The sequence below is a fragment of the Strigops habroptila genome, chromosome 7 (assembly GCF_004027225.2).
Source record: "Strigops habroptila isolate Jane chromosome 7, bStrHab1.2.pri, whole genome shotgun sequence".
Lineage (NCBI taxonomy): Eukaryota > Metazoa > Chordata > Aves > Psittaciformes > Psittacidae > Strigops > Strigops habroptila.
In genome coordinates, this window is record NC_044283.2 from 59,825,474 (window position 1) to 59,841,150 (window position 15,677).

The following is a 15,677-nucleotide window of genomic DNA, read 5'->3' on the forward strand; positions in this document are numbered from 1 at the left end:
TAGAAGCAGATCTGGTTGCTACAGCTCTTAATTTTCCTGTCTGAACCATGTTTTCCTTCACCCTTCCTCTCCTTGCCGTGCAAGTGTGTGTGTGTGTGTGTGAGGGCGACAGAGCCTGAGGAAGTGGAGAGCATGTCCTCTCCTAAAGGCTCCCTTTATATTGCTTTCTGAGGCAGTGTTTCAGGAGTCTCAGTGACTGTGTTTACCCTTCTGCCTCTCTGCCTCAGTGAAGGAGCCTGTTGCTTTTACCTGGCTGGACTGGAAACACATTTAAAAAACTAAAAACATAATCATTCCAAGCATCACAGGTCACATCTTTCCTGTGGAGAGTTAATTCAGAGACCCTGGGGTAGGCTGTTGACACCAGGCTAGAGAGAGGATGAGGGAAAAGGCATGCTTGTGCTGCATGCAAAATGTAATCAATAGAGCAGAGGGCTTTGCTTGGGATGGAGCAATTTGTTTTCTTTCTGATTTTTTTAGGGAAGCGGAGGTTTGTTTCTTGTCTCTTCTTCTGAAGCAGCAGATGATACTATTTGGTGAAAAATGAAGTGACAGTGTTTCAAGGACAACACAGATGTGGTGTATTCTTTTAATCTTCACAGCTCTAGAGGGAATGAACAGTTACCTAGCTGGGTGTAAGGCTGTCTGGACAGTGTTGCGGCTGGGCAAAAGCTTCTGCCAGTCAGACATAGCCATAGCTGCTTCTCGTGCATTCTTTCTTGTTGCTCTAAGACAGCCAGCCCCAATAGCATCTGCTGAGGCTATTTGTTGCTCAGGCCCTGGTTCTGATTTCATCTTTGTGGGGTCATTAGCAACTTGGCATCTGCTAGCATCTAGAGTCTTCACCTTCTCATAACTGGCTTTTATTATCCTTCTACAGCTATAATGGCCTCTTGTAAAGAGAAGCTCCACATGTGCATTACAAAAAGTCATAGCAGTGAGCCAAAGCTGTACTGACGGAGGAGCTGTTGGCACCCTAAGAGCTAAGTCTCACGTTCCCTTCTCCTCTGTGATGCTTGCAACACAAGTCTTATACCAAGTGTTTCATGAAAAATAGCATGGACTCAAGGCACAAAGTCCCAATTCAGATCTCAGCTGTACTGAAGTGCTTCTAGGGAAGGGGGCTCAGATGCTGTGTTCTGGTCCAGGGCAATCACTAATGAAAATGCTTCACTTGGGTAGTTACTGCGTTTCTGCCTCTGTGATTTTGTGTGTCTTGATGCTCTGTTGTTGTCCAGGTTGCTACGGTTGTGCCAGCATGAGGCCAGCTCCCCAGCAGGAAATCATGAAAAGAAAGGGCTGCCTTTCTGCTCTCTTATTAAAATATGCCGGGGTGCTCAGCAACCTGGAAGGGCTGTGGTTTTTGGTAGATCAATGGCTGCAGTAGCCAGTTGTTCAGCATCTCTCCATGCCTGTTTGCTGTAGTAATTGTGGTGGTCATTAATGCCTTTTGCAGGCACTGAGAACAGAGCTGCTGCTGTTCAGCACCTTGTCAGAAGTAATCCCTGTGTGAGGCAGCCTTGGCCATTTAACCTGCTTTAGAGGTCCTAACTTAGGAAAAAAGTCTCCAGTGAAAGCCCATCAAGCTGCAGAAAACAGTGGTGCTGCAGGCAGCAGCACTCTGCCTTCTTCACTTGCGACCAAAAGCATTTCCTTGGGGTATCGCCATGAATACAAGGTGCCATTATAGCTGCTGGTTTTGTGGAGAGGTGAGAATGTATGCTTCCTACAAAAACTGTTGCCATAGCAGCTATGTGCTGTAAGAATGGCTTCTTAATACAATCTTGGTATTTAATGTATGCCTTAAGGGTTAAATGCAGTTCAAAACAATTAGTTTAAGAGCCAACATAGTTGGACCTTATGCTAAACCCCGAGCATAACTTAAATCAAGTCTTTGGGGCTAACTCTCCTTATCTAAGCATCTCCATCACATCAGCAGTACGTACGCATATCATGTTCAAAATTGCTTGTTGTAAGCTGCCTTATTTACCTGTGTTAGAATAATACCACAGGTTACTTTTACTGCAGCCTAGGAGAGTGTGCGAGTCTGCACGCGTTTTCCATGACTAGGCAGATTTTAACCATAACAAGAACTTTAAACATTTTAATGATGCAACTAGACCAAGTTTAAGAAAGACTCAGGTGACTCAGTAGAAATGATGGTACAAGAAATGGGGCTGAGGAAGCCAAGACAGGAGCTGGATTGCATGTTTTTCCTCTGCACATATATGAAAAGACATACTCAGAAAACAAGGGAGGCTTGAGTTGCAAATATCAGGCTTGCAGCATGGTTAACTTCCCAGCTGACTGTTTCGGGGTTTTTTTCGTGCTATGTCATATCCGATACCTATTTTCTACCTACTGGGAGAAGGAATTTCAGTATAAACTGTGTTTTCATTCTCCTCTTGCCTCATCAACATGGAAAATGGTAAAATGTCTTTTGCTTGTATCAATATTTTACGTTCTCATTCTTCATGCATATTGTCTAAACAAATCAAAAATCCTCAGGATTGCAACAGCCTTATTTTACTGAGGTCCTTTTGTGAATCTGTAATGAAAGGTTAAGTAAGCAAAGAAGAGGGGAATAGAGAGTTTTGTCAGATGGCTGCAGCTCTAGACATAAGCCACAAAATAGAAACTCGGGACCATAAATGCTGCTGGTACCTGCATTGCATTTGGAGTCCAGGGGTTGGGTGCAGTGCAGGGTTACATTCTGAGCAAAATCCTTGTCAGAGTAGAAATGTCATCTGTAGCTGATTAATGGGTCAGAGTGCTCCTTTGTGTGCCTGGTCCAGCTTTGGGCTCGGGACCACACGCACTGTCTCCTGTTAGCCATAGTCGTAATGAACAAGACCGAACATCACCCAGCATGTGCACAGGCTTCTAGACTGGTTGCTTTCTTCCCCTGGTTTCTGTGCTGTAGCCAGTAGGTTTTGGAGACTTTTACTTCAGTAATCAACTGTGACTGTTGAAGCACTAATAGCTGAAACAGGACCAGGTCAGAAATAGGCTATAACAGGCCCATAATGGGCCATTGATGCCCATACAGCAGGGCAGGCAGATGGCTTTCTGTGACCTTGTTCAGAGCAGATGCTCTCTCACCAGAGTCAAGTAATAAGCAAAGTGTTCATGTAGTCCCGAAACAGGTTCTTGCCCACTGTCTGCACTGAGCCACAACCTGCTACCCCACCACAGCCCTATACTGTCTTTAGGGGACCCATCTTCAATAACTATGGCTGCACATATTTATCCATACAACTTAAAGCACCTGGTAGAAATTGCAGCTGCCAGTTAATGCTTGTCTGCAATATCCTGAATATAGAAAACTAAGGAAACACTCTTTTCCCTCAGTCGCCTTCCTCTCCCTACCATTAATCTTAGCTTTGCAGGAAAATACCTCATGTACAGCCCCTGTGCAAACTGACAGACGATTTGATGCACGTGGGCCTACCCACTGTCCTACACTGGTCAGCAGTGAATAAACTGTTTTGCCACCATGGCCACTGGGTGACTTGGAGCCAGAGGAGTCGCTGCATGCCTCTGCAGCCTGTCCGCTTCAGCTCAGTTTGCACAGGCCGCTTGCAGCTTTGGACTGGAAGCTGCGAGGTGACGTACATTATTCCATTGCCAGCCCCAGGCTCACAGTCTTTACTCCTTTCACCTGACAATTTACCAACTATATTCTTTCAAATATGTCACACTAAATTAAATTTGTAATTCCATCTCATTTTTCTTTAGTAATTTTACCACTGTACGCTCAATGTTATCTGTTACAAGTCTGACTCTTGAATTACAGATACAGTATACTGAGTTGGAAATATCATCCTCGAGAGGTATTGCAGTCACTGTGCAATAATAACATACCTGTCACGTCAATAGGTGGGGAGGCCTAACAGCATGGTTTAAAGTCTTTTTTTACTGTGTTCTTTCTACCAGAACTTAGTGTGACAATTATGTGAATCAAAACTAATGTAGAATATCAGTTAATGTAAAGCATGGAAGACAACTGCGCCTCAGCTTGAAATGCCATCTTGGTATGTGCTTTGGGTGGACTGAAGAACTGGAACTGTATCTGAAAGAATGAGCTCTGAATGAATATGAAAGGGAAGCTCATTTTTAATAAATTATAGCCCATATTCTGCTTTCTTCCTGTCACAGCTGTGGATGTCAGTGGTGTCTTCATAGCTGAATCCCTGCTGCCCTCTAGGAATTTTTATAATGAAATATTGTCAGAAATACCACTATATATGTATTGCAAGATGTGTATTCCTTTATTAATGTTCAGTCATAATGTTACTGAAAATACTTTACATTTCTACAGGGATTGCTGTATTATCATATCTTATTTTTGTGAAGATCTCAGGGAGTTCTGCAAAGCCTCTCCATTACTGCCGAGTTCTTTAGGGCACTGGCAAAGACAGCAGAAAGTTACTTGTAATTTAAGTAAATTAATAATTAAATCAGCTTTTCATTTGAACTTACCCTTGCCTGTCAGCAGAATAGAGGTTGTGGCATTGAACAACGCTCGGTTTAAGATTTCTGGTAGAGAGATGTTACTCAGTGAATCTAACAGAAATTACATTTCTATCATTAGAAAGGTTTTCTACTCTAAATAGTCCTTAGCAGGATACTTAGCAGGCAGTGGGCATACCAGCTCCATATGTTATAATGAGAGGTAGATCTAAAGCAAATCCCACACTGCGAAGAAAGCTTTATTGCAACTGACATTTTGTAACTCTGACAATTAAGATCAATACTGATGCCTCATCATAGAATCATAGAATCATCCTTTCTTTTACATCTCCCCTCATAGGAGAGAATAAGTGGTATGACAACATGGTGTGGGATGTGTTATGAAAATGGTGGATTAAGTAATTGTCTGTGGTTAATGAATGCCGCTTGATAGATAGGATTAGTCCAGAGATAAATGCAGTGGAAATGCCTAACCCTGGACAACTGAGTGTCACGTAAGGTCCTTTTTTAAAGGATTACAAATTTCAGTTTAAATTAATAAATGTTTGAAAATGTTTCAGGATAGATATGCAACTGGTTATTTAGGAAAATATTTTAATTTATATTTAGCAAGTGGGAGAAACCCCACCACACACTGTTAACATGTAGCACTTAAAAGCACACGACATCAAAGGTAACACTGACTGCCCTGGATTCCCTACACAGAAACTGTGTGTCGACAGCAGAGCAGAGTGTGGCTGTTGGCAAGGCCTGTCATGTCACTATATCCAGGCTTGCCAGTGGCAGTGGGACACAGCGGTGGGATGAGAAGGTTGAGTCTGTGCTGTGCAAAGCTGAGAAATGAATCAGTTGTCTGATTTCCAGCCGAACTTTTCCACTGTACTGAAATAGCCTTGATGATAGGCAGGCATTTCACAGCGGTGAGGGTTTTCTGGAGCACATCCCTCCATGGCGTGCACGTGCGGTGTAACTGCAGGAGCTGGATGGGGTGTTGCTGGTGGCTGCTGGGTTCATTTCCATGGCCTGTTGGGTAATGTGGGCTTTGCAGAGAAAAAGAAAATAGGATCTTCTGGCTGTTGTGATGAAATGGTGTAACAGAAGAGTATCTATCCTTCTGTCTTAACTGTGTCACTGAGCTCTGTTCAGTGGGCTGTTGCTTTTTTTGGGGGGATCAGTTTCCCTGATCAAGTTAGTTTGAAGGCATAAATAGGTAGGAAAATTAATTTTTACAGCTGATAAAAAAAAAATAATCATTTTTTATGAAAGCCAAATGACAAAGACTGCAGTGCTTTCCATAAAATTGAAAATGAAACATTTTTGGAGTAATGTTTTTGGCTCCAGTATATTCAGATATGCATTATTCCATGACATAATTACCACGGATATCAACAGGTGTTTGAGAAAGAAACGAGAGAGATTTACATTTTTATTGTCAGTTAAAAGATCAGCTTGCAAAAGCCTGCTGCTAATGTGCTTGGGCCAGTTTAATACTGTTGTTCTCAGTGGAAATATTCCCGATTTGCACCTTGTGTTGGGGTTAGAATTGGCTGGTTGTGTGTTGTATGGTACCATAATATATGTGTCATGGTATGCGATACAGAAAAAGTATTGATGCAGAAACATGTGTTTCTACTTATATGTTGCAATCAATGAAATGATGATGTCTGAGTGAAATAGGCAGCTTAAAGTCGAGGTTGGTGGAAGCTGATACAAATCTCTGTAGTGAAATTAGAGATTTAATTTGCTATAGACTGATTTACACAAGGGAAAATATTATCACCTACCCAGAGCTGGTAGAACACATAATGAATATATGCTTATTGCTGTTAATGGATGTCCCTGAAAGCTGTGTGTCTTGCATCAGCACACAGCTGATTTGTCAGCTGGTGCAGTCTGGCACCTGAGGTTGTTACAGAGAGGGAATTTGTTGAGGTTAATCCCCAGCACCTTTTTGAGCAGCTGAGCCAAGTTCTCCACCAGTCTCTAATCGAAGGAGCAGCCTTGGCAGCCTTCAAGGGCAGAGCATTGCATGGGGAATGCATCACAGGGTCACTACAGCTGCTGACCCTCCTCTAGCGGTAAGGTCTGTAGTCCACTGGTTAGGGGTGGTGTTTCTGTGTAATACTTAGGGATTTGCATCCCGACTCCCTCGATTGCAGCATAGCATCACTACAGTCTCTGGTTTCTGGGGTTGTGGGTAGGTTTGGGTGCATGTCTGCAGCAACTGCAGAACTGCAGTTGTCTGGTTGGGGTTGGTTGGTTGGTTGGTTGGTTGGGGGTGGTGGTGTTTGTTTTGTTTTGTTTTGAGGGTTTTGGTTTGTGGGTTTTTTTCAGATAACTCCAGCACACAGCTCAGTGGTTCTCAGTCCAGAGAGGTTTTCTGTGCCCAGCTTTTTGTTTTCAAAGACTTCCCATGCTAATATCACATGGGACCTGCTCTTTCATTGTGTTTGAGGCTTGTGAATGGTGCTGCCATGCTGCACTTATGATCAGTGATTTTGAAAGCCTCAGGTGCCTGCGTCCTGGGCCCTCTCACTGCTGTGTTTCAGTCATGTCTGTGCTTTCAAGGTGTGTGCAGGGACCATTTTCTAGGTCTGGTTAAGAGCAAGGAAGCAAGTCTCAGCCTGTTGCTGCTAGGCAGGTACAGCTTGCTTGAGTTCTCAAGTATGTCCTTCGGGAAGCACTGGGGTCTAAATGCCATTTATTCCCAGTGCAGAAGGAGCCAGATGCTTATCTTTTTGTTGACCATACCTGAGGCTTTTGTTCTCATGGAAGTTAGTGCTGCTTCTGATAATTGGTGTTTCCCCCCTGTTGTGTGTCTGATGCACCTCACCAGTCAGGGGGGAGGTAGGAGGCATAGAGGGCATGCAGCTCGCCTGCTGTTGATTCAGAAGCATCAGCTTTCCTGTTGAAACTGGATCTTGAAACTCGAAATGGGCTGGACGATCCCAGTGAGCAGCTGAGCTTGAAATGCCTCCACTGTAAACGGCAAGGCTTGGTTCAGCAGGCTTGGAGAGACATTGAGAGCTGCTGAGTCAGTTCTTTGGGTGATTTGTAATGATTTTTATGACTCTAATTGCATTAAGTTCTCTGATGGGGAAGTTCTTTGGGTCTACTTGGGGTTTCTGTTGTTGGTTGGGACTTTCTATTTTTATGAATCAAATACTTATTTTTTTTATGTTTAATTTCAAGTACAGACTGTGTACTGTGTGTTTACAGTATTTTCAGCAGAAGATTTAGGCTGAGAGTAACTCCATGACTGCATGCAATATATGATCCATTTAGATGTCAGCTTTTCCATATCAATAACTTTCATATCAAATATCCTATGTGCCTTGAAAACCGGTGTGTCAGTGAATTTCTGTTCTTGTGGTAGGCCAGTGGAAAGTCTGGGCTTACTTGATAGGGCTAAATTCTGCTTATCTCTATCTCTGTAACCTCACAGACCACTCATGGAGCTTACTTTGATCAGAAGTCGAGGTAGCCGCTTTTTCTCTGGGTCATCACAAACACTGAAAAATTCAAGAGACCTTTATAATTAAGTATTTCTGATTATCATGACCCATTTTCAGATCACATGATAGAAAAAGCTATTGAAATTTTCTGCACCAGTAGATAAAGGTCTCGCCATCAGCCTGTATTGCAGATCTGTATAGCAGCCTCCTTGTTCTTACAGTACATTGAACTTTCGGTGATGCCACTGGGGGAAACTGTACTGCATGCAGCAGTGTATTCAGCATGTCGGGTACAGAAAGGAGAACATATTTTGCACCTGAATGTCATCACCTAGTGTACAGGATAGTGATACTATCATTTATTAGCCATCCATTTATTACTGTTTCCAAGTACATTGTCATCTGGAATATTATTAATCTAATTTTCTGTGTTTTGATGAGTCTCATAGATTTCTAATACAGTATAGCTTCCAGGTCCTGGCCTTCACAAATGAACTATTACACAAATGAATAAATTACTGATTCCCAGAACCTGGCGGTAAGACTTAGCAATTTCTCCAGTATCTCTGTCAAAAGTGGCTTTCTGAATGTTATTTGCCTTATGGAGTCCATGGACAGGATCAGCAACATCTTTACCCATAAGTTAACAGCTCAGGGACTAAATACAAAGGAAGTGGGTTGGAGTGTAGGAAATATGTTTGGCTAATTTGTTTCTTTGTTTTTTTAAATAAAGCCTCTCTACACTTGCCCAGGTTAGAAAATGCAAGGTTTTATTTCAGAACTTGAGCCAATATATGCATTCTTCCTCCCTTACCCAAGTGCAGCCTGGGAACAATTTCAGCATGGTTCATCCCACTGTGTCCCTCAACTTGCTCCTTCTTACAGTAGGGTTTCTGGCTTCAGAGGGAGTTCATTATATACCTGATACTGCACACATTGGGATAACTTACATGGATAGCATTTCGTTCCTTTAAACAAACCAAATGCGGACACAAACAAAATACCCAGCGAAGATATTTTAGGTGACAGCTATGTTTCAATTCCCAGACCTGCATCTTAACCCCAAAAAGAAGTTCCTTTCACTCAGCTAGCTAGCTGAACTACTTCACCTAACCCTGTTGCTGCAGAGAAACTGCTTGATCTGTATAGTTTATGATGCAAATGGCACGAACCTTCCAATTTCTTTTCTAAACCTGTATATTGGATAGGGTTAGCAGCTTATCCCAAGCGTGGTCTACCAGCCTAACTCTTCTCTAATGGAATTGCATATTGGTAGCCCAGCACTGGAATTGGTCTCCCCCCTTTACCTTCCAGTGTCGTTCCTACACCTCCATGAACACGTCAGAAACCTCCTTTCACACTTTAGAAATACCTTCAACCATTCCATCCTTCCTCATCCTTGTCCAACCAATAATTATGTTTTCAAGACTAACAATACCTTTAAAAACAATTTATAAAAAGGACACTGAACTCTGAGGCTGGAATGGCAAGTGACCTAATCCCTAGTGATAGGATGGCACCCAGGCACCAGCCACCTCCTTTCATAAAGTAACTGTTCTGAATTTACTCTTGTGAATTTACTGTCGAGTTGGTTTGTTGTATGCAGGCAAGGTTTTCCTGTGTGTAGTGAGGGTACTTCTTTCTCACCATGTTAAGTGTCCTTCTGGCTAATCAGATACCCATGCTAGGAATGAGATAAGATATAATTTTGTTTTGACTGCTTCCAAGGTCAGAGCAGTTGTTTGCATGGCTCCAAGCAGATTTGGTAGGCTGCTGATATCCATGTCTGTCATCTTTTGATTGTAAGCTTCTGTTGCCCCTTGCAGGGAGGGGAGACGGAGAAGCAAACTGTGAAGAAATATGTTTTGCAAGAAACTGCAGGTGAATTCTGTGGACATCAGAGCAAAAAGCTGTAGAGCTGGTTGAAAGGTAGCTTATGACCTGAGCTACAGGCAGCATACAGTATTAGCGCATTTCAAGCAGCGTTTCCCTGTTTCCACTTGTAAAACAGTGTCTCCGTGAGAACCACACAACTAGATTTGACAAGAGCAAAGGCCAAGGTGAGCTGGTTTGCAAGGTATGCAAAGCTTCTAGTGTTGTTCTGGGGTTTTGGTAAACTGTGCTGTGGTGGTGATGGGAGCAGTCCATTGTCTGGACAAAGTCCAACTAGGAGCCCATAGCTACAACTCCCGGCACATGACAACAGGGAGTCTGTTCTGTTGCTGAAGCTAACACAGGCGACATGTATCTCTGGCCTCTACAATAGTGTGGGAAGCAGTGTAACAGTTGGACTTCATGATCTTAAAGGTCTTTTCCAACCTAGTTGATTCTGTGATTCAGTGAAGGGTTCTCTTGGTTCATACCAGTACCAGTTAACAAAGGACTGTACTAACTAAGGTGGGTGAGTACAGTCTGCTCTAGGATGGCTCTGAAGTGCAGTTGCAGAAATGTTGTGCAATAACTTTCTTTTCAGTGCCTTTAGAGAGCTCACTGGCATGAAAGTCAGCTGAGAATGGCCATCTACTGAAGGTATGAGCCTGACATCTTCCTGCAGTAACATCTGAAGTGTAGCTGTCACTAGCCTCTGACACAACAGGCTTGGTGCCTGGTTGTGGTCTTTCCCCAGTTGTTGTTCTGTTGCCATCTCTGAGAGAGAATGGACATGCTATCTGGGAGGTTCAGTTTTGTTTGGTAGTGTCCCAGAGCAATTTAGTTTGTTTTGCAAACAAACTCTTGTTCATAGGTCTCATTGAGGCAGCTTGCAGCTGCTTCAGTAAGCTTGAAGCCTTATTGAACAGTTTAGCAAAAGAAAATAAATGGACCCATTTATCAAATATGTCAGTGTCATAGCTGTCTCACACCAGCAGACAGTGAAATGGAAGATTTCATGCAGTATACATACAATCCTGGCCTTTGGATAACCATTTTGTACCTGTGGCCCATGCAAGATGGGTTAGGAGGGGTGGTGGGATAATGAAGTGGTGGGATCCCTGGATTAATGCATTGGAGTTGACACTGTTTGTCCAAAATGTAGAGAAAAGAGCAGCTGGAATAGGGTGTCTTAGATTATTTCCATCTGCACCTCATTAGAATATAACCATTTTCTATTGCGCTATTTACCAAATTCATTCAACACCTCATTACTTCAGGAGTGGATTACGATAATGAGCTCTGCATGGTGTTACATCTTCAGACCACTCATAAACTGGAAATGGTGTAAATGACCATGATGATTTGCTTTTTCAGTGGAGTTGGGTGGGGCTAACTTGACCATAGTACTTTGGGATTTGCGGTGGCAGTGTGCTGGTATGCAGGTAATAACATTACACCTTTTACAGCTAGGGTGGCAGTTAACTGATGAGCAGATCTCTTCCTGTGCAGGTCTGCTTCATGGAGCTGTAAAGGAGGTCTTCTGTGCTGCTGCCGGGAGGAGATGTTCTCCTCCAGTTGCAGTACCATGCCTCTCTTCTGGTGTAGCCCGGCTGGGCCATGTGGGTCTGTTGGTCCTTGTGTGAGATGTGGTTTTTCACTGTGTGATGGGAGGATGAGTGAAGCTATTCCATGTGTTGTTAGATTTCAGTGTGCTTGTTTTAGCCTGGTAAAAATAATTAGCAAAGTTAATTTAAGTGGTTTATAGGGTACCTGAGATAAAGCAAGTAATGGAGAAAAGGCAGCTATTCGGTATTGGTTGGCTGTTCACGTAAGTACATGAATGTGGAGTGTTGATCCAGAGGCATACTGAGGGCCAGGTGTGTTGGATGGGGAATCCCAGGTGCTTTAGATGTCTGGAGCCTAAACAGAAAGAGCCTAGGCTCTGCTGTCACCCAGTAACTCCTCCTTAGAGCTGAAACTTGTACCCATTATCTGGTCCCCAGAGCTCACTTCTGAGATCCTATCTTAGCACAAACACAGCCTTTTGTGGGCTCTCTCCACATATGATAGCCTTGCAATTTATAGGTTACTTCTTCAGACCCATGAGGTCAGGAACATTGATTACATTTAAACAAACAAACAAAAAGAGTGGCTAGACCTTGTGCGGAGTTGCTGAGCACACAACTGTGTTTACTTAGGCATAAAGCACAAGAGATTGGAAATAATCTGAAATCAGTAGCATTCCTAAATGTTTTGGATTTGTTTGGTCTGTCCTTTGCATACAAACTCTCTGCACATCGGTCTGGGTTGGTAGGTGGGCAGGCTGCTCAGGGTGAACCTGCTCTGCCTCTAACAAAGGTGAGAGCTGCTCACTGCTGTCTGGAACTGTGTGCCCTGTCAGCACCACTTTCCCTCTCACCTGAAGGTTTGTTCCTACGTCTCTCTCTGGCACCTTCTGACACCATCTCTCCTGAAACCTTTCTTTGTCACTCACTCATCTTTGTCATATGGATGTAGCTTTTCCTTCTTTATTTTTGCACACTCTTCCTTTTCAAGGGTGGGAAATTCTTCTTGCTTGAGCAAAGATGTAGACTAAGGAAGTTCCTAAAGAAGTAGCAGCTGCTGAATGTAATGACTCATGTAATGAATATAATGGCTCATGATCATTTCTCATCTGGCATGGATGGGTCCCAATCTTGGCATCTCGAGTGGGTACACGAATGGAGTCATTTGATGAGAAAACAGCTTTCAGACTAGCTATTCATATTCCCAGGCAAATTTCAGAAAGTCCACCAACAGATTTCCTAGATCATCACTGTGGGTGTATATGGTGTGGACCTACTCCTGAGAAGCAAAACAAGGCAGGATGATGGATAGAAAGCACAGGAATGAAGGATCAGGGCTATATGGCTTGGGACACTGAAGCACACAGAACAAGTAGGGAGAAAATAAAGAGTTAGATGGAAGGTGAAATGAGACTTTGGTTATGTTTATCTGCCATTAGATTAACACTGTTTAATAAGCTCTAGCTGTTTTCTTAGCTTCTTATTGAAGCAAATGTTAATTGGTCAGTCTTGTTTTGTTGTTTGGGTTTTTCTAGAACAATTTGCAAACCAAACCAATTTGCAGCAAGTTGGTATTTCATGAATATTTCATCTTCTACTCTATCACTGTGTATGTAAATACTAAATTAAAACAAGTTTGAGCACCTCTGCTTTATTTTCTCATCAGCTAGCATTCCTTGGCAGAGGTTTAGGACTCCCTTTGTGCTGTAAACTGAGACACCCCTTTGCTTGCAGCAAAGGATTGCACACAAGGACAGAGCCATTTGCTACCTAACATGAAAGTTGAGACCACCAAACTGAGCTGGAATAGAGACTTGATAGTTCCAAGGGAGATCCCCAAGCTTACTCTTCTTCTGAGATGTGTGTCAGGATGCCATGTAGCTGTATCACCAAAGGAACCTTCTCATGCTTCATCACTTGATGTCTATGGAAAATAAATGGGGGGAACAGGGGGGTGGGGAGGGGTAGGGAAATGCTCCGTCTTCTCCAAATGGTTGTTTGGATTCAAAGAAATGAGAATTCTGTGTTGTAGCTAAAAAATTCCTCTAAACTTGGCAATATTGGCCCCCATTTTAGCTAGGAGTTTTATTTTTTCAGGAGGATGTAGGCTTCAAGAGCACAGTGTGGTAGGAGACTTTTCCTTATTTCTGGGAATCTTTGCTTTGGAAGCCTCAAATGTTGATGCCTAGATGGGTCTGTTGGGATTTCAGCCCACAAATAAGGTTTCATTCCTGTCCACTCGTTCAAGTGCAAATGAACACTTTTGTTTTATCTCTGCTACTGGAGCAGAGCTGTTAAGACTTCATACCTGAGTCTTGCTGAGAAGCAGTTACTGAAAGAATTAACCTTTCAATGGCCCATCCTCTGTGGTGACAAATCTGTCTCCCAGACCTACTCATGGAAGTTGCCCTAGAAGGTTGAGAGCAGAGATCTGTGAGCTTAGTTACACGGCCAAGCAAAATCTATGTTAGGGAGAAAAGCTATTAAACTGCAGAAATCTTATTAGCAGTCCAGAATGGTAGACTTTGCTATTAGTTTTTCAAATTGCAATCTTGGTGCATTTGAGCTCTTCAGAGTTATTTAAGGCATTCTTCTGAGAATAATACCTACACTGTAAGAATGCATAGTGACATTTAGTTTAATATAGTGGTTCATTACCTCTAGATTTGTTTACCACTCTAATTGTATCATTATATTTCTACCATTGTTTTGAATTAACCTATACTCTCCCCTCAGATCCCGCTGCCTTTTCAATTTTCTCTTCCACAGGATGTTGTCTCATCTATAATTATTTTATCAGCATTTAAACAGTGTTTAATCTCAAAATAATGAGCAGAGTAAGGCACAAGGCATTTGTCCCCATTTTGCTAACAAAGTGGAAAACAAGAGATTGTTCTCTCTTCTCTCCTGTGCCCAACTGTTGGAAAACTTACATGGTGATTTGGGCATACACAGCATAACTACTACACTGACTGGCTAGTGGAGAGAAGGACCAACCTGGTCTGGATCTGTGGGCCTTTGGGTCAATGCTAATCCATTTGTTGATCTGCCAACATACTGCTGGCTGGAACAGAAGTTATTTCTGTAGGTTTGCAGATCACTGCTGCCAGATGCCTTTCAAGGCATTGATAGCTAATCCTTCATAGGCGGAGAAATCATCAGGTTCTTTTGTCTAAATTAAGTTTATTTACTCTGTGTATACCAGTCATAGAACAGAGTAATCTGAATATCAAACAGTACGTTTCCCCTCTCAGAAGTCTCTGTCCAAGGACTAAAAACTAATTCTCTGTGAATGTTGTCCCTGAAGTGTCACATAGGTCTGCTCAGGTGTGGCTAGCAGCCTGGCCACAGCCAGCACAGATCTCAGTACAGCCCCGTTCTTTACCCTGCTGCCCAGGTGGGGATTTTTAGCCTGGTTTGAGTTGCTTCCTTCCATTGCCAGGTCACTTCTTTCTCCATCTATAGGTACTGTAGCAGCTCCAGATGGATAAGCTATGGAGGAATGTGGCTTCTTGTCTTTTTTGGCAGAGTGTCTTGTGGTCATTCAGCTCACTTCTTGTACCATTCATTTTGAACAAGTCTTTTCTGCTCAAAAAAACCCTAGCTACTTGGCAGTCAGGCATTATTCTCTCCAGTGCTGTGTAGTCACACAGAAATTTGTAATGCTGGGCATCAGCTGACATTGTATTTAATATATGAGGAACATGGTGAGATTAACTGGATATTGACCATCTGTCCATGGCAAGAAGATCTTTTATACAGACAAGCAAAAATTAAGTTGTAATAAGTTTTGGTCTCTTTCCCCATTTAATTAGCCACAATCAACTTGAGTTTTTCTTCCCTTTGTGAGATCTTTTTGCAGAATTAAGAGTTACCGTGTAGTTCTACCAGGAATATTTGTGTTTACAACTTAAAAGTGTAGCGTGTGTGATGGAAACTGTATTCCTGTTCACCTTCTGATCAACACGTATTTTAACAATAAATACTTGTGGAAAGAACACAAAGAACACAGTTCCAGGGAATTTGCTTAAAAACCTGAATATTCAGAGTTTGTATCCAACTTATTTTCTTGACAGTTCAGAAAGTGACAGTGGAAGTGTATTTCCTGTGCAAGCACAGCCCTAGAGATTTAAGTCATGCTGCTTTTTCCAGAGCTGTACAATAGATATATTTTTCCCCCTTGTAAAGCATTGAACAAAATATTTACCTTTGGGTGCTTTTATTATTTTATTTGTAATTTAAAGGTGCTGTATCACTGACCTTGGAGATGTTTTGAAGGTGAATTCTTTGAAAAGAAGTTAAAATTGCGCTG

General features: G+C 42.5%; 1 protein-coding gene across 2 annotated transcripts in view; it reads left to right on the forward strand.

Annotated features, from left to right (window-relative positions):
- Window positions 1-15,677, forward strand: part of ARHGAP24 (Rho GTPase activating protein 24) — a 210,538-nt gene that overhangs the window by 150,517 nt on the left and 44,344 nt on the right. The gene's annotated exons all lie outside the window — the stretch shown is intronic.